The sequence below is a fragment of the Octodon degus genome, unplaced genomic scaffold (genome assembly GCF_000260255.1).
Source record: "Octodon degus isolate 3935 unplaced genomic scaffold, OctDeg1.0 scaffold00016, whole genome shotgun sequence".
Lineage (NCBI taxonomy): Eukaryota > Metazoa > Chordata > Mammalia > Rodentia > Octodontidae > Octodon > Octodon degus.
In genome coordinates, this window is record NW_004524592.1 from 8,421,239 (window position 1) to 8,422,428 (window position 1,190).

The following is a 1,190-nucleotide window of genomic DNA, read 5'->3' on the forward strand; positions in this document are numbered from 1 at the left end:
AATTTAAATTCTTCTTTACCTAATCTTATTCCTTTTATTTCTTTCTCTTGTCTAATGGCTGTAGCTAATGATTCCAGCACTATATTGAATAGGAGTGGTGATAGAGGACATCCTTGTCTTGTACCAGATCTAAGAGTAATACTTAAGTTCTTTAATTCCTTCAAATAAAGAAATTTTGTACCTGGCCAAAAAAAAAAAAGAAGAAAAAATACCAGACACCAGAACACTGAGGGAAGGTTTCCTTTGGCTCACCATTTCAAGGGATTCAGTCCATAGCTAGCTGTCTCCAAAACAAGAAACATCATGGCAGAAGAGCTCAGCAATGCAAAGCTGCTTGCTTCATAGTGACTGGGAAGACTAGCAGAAGAGCAGCACCAGGAAGGAAGGAACAAGTGGCCATACATAGGATGCCAAAGCTGTGCTTTCATCACCCACACAGATATGCCCACTGGGTGCTATGCCAACCTTCCAGGGAACCCAAAGCCAATCAAGTTAGGACTCTGCCCTAATTACCACATCATGAGAGTGATAGGACTTACTCCAAAGTGTGTAGTGAGAATTAAATAGACTAATGCTTGTAAAAACCTAGAAGAAATACCCTGTTCTTTACACATACTCAATGTATGTTTTCATATCCAAAATATTTATTGCAATTTTCAAGGTAAAGTGCAGGAGCTAGATATTGACAATATGGATTTACATAAGATTTCTACTGGTTCTCAAAAATAATGTGAGCTGCTGAAAAGAATTTTTTAAATGAGTCAGAATGTGTTTTTAAACAAATTTTTAATTTATCTTACATGCTATTTGTAACAGCACTATAAATAGAACAAAAAATAAAATTATAAAGATACAATATAGTTTACTGCCATATAAATGAGTGCAAACAAAATTAGTTTGTAGACACAAGCTCACCAAGAAAACCTGTGGCCTGTAACAGTAAAGGCGTAAAGATGGGAGGTTTGGATAGCCACAAAAGGAGAGAGATACACAAAATTGTTTTGAGCAATTTTTCTTGTTCCTAAAAAGAATTAATCATACTCAGGATGAATTTATTATTTTATCAATATCCACCCAATGAATTTTCCAGTGCATGCTTGTTTATTGATATTTGTTCTTTTGATATACATTTTTCAAATACTACTCTTAGGCCCAGGCAAAGGAATGCAATGACATACATCAAAGTGAGA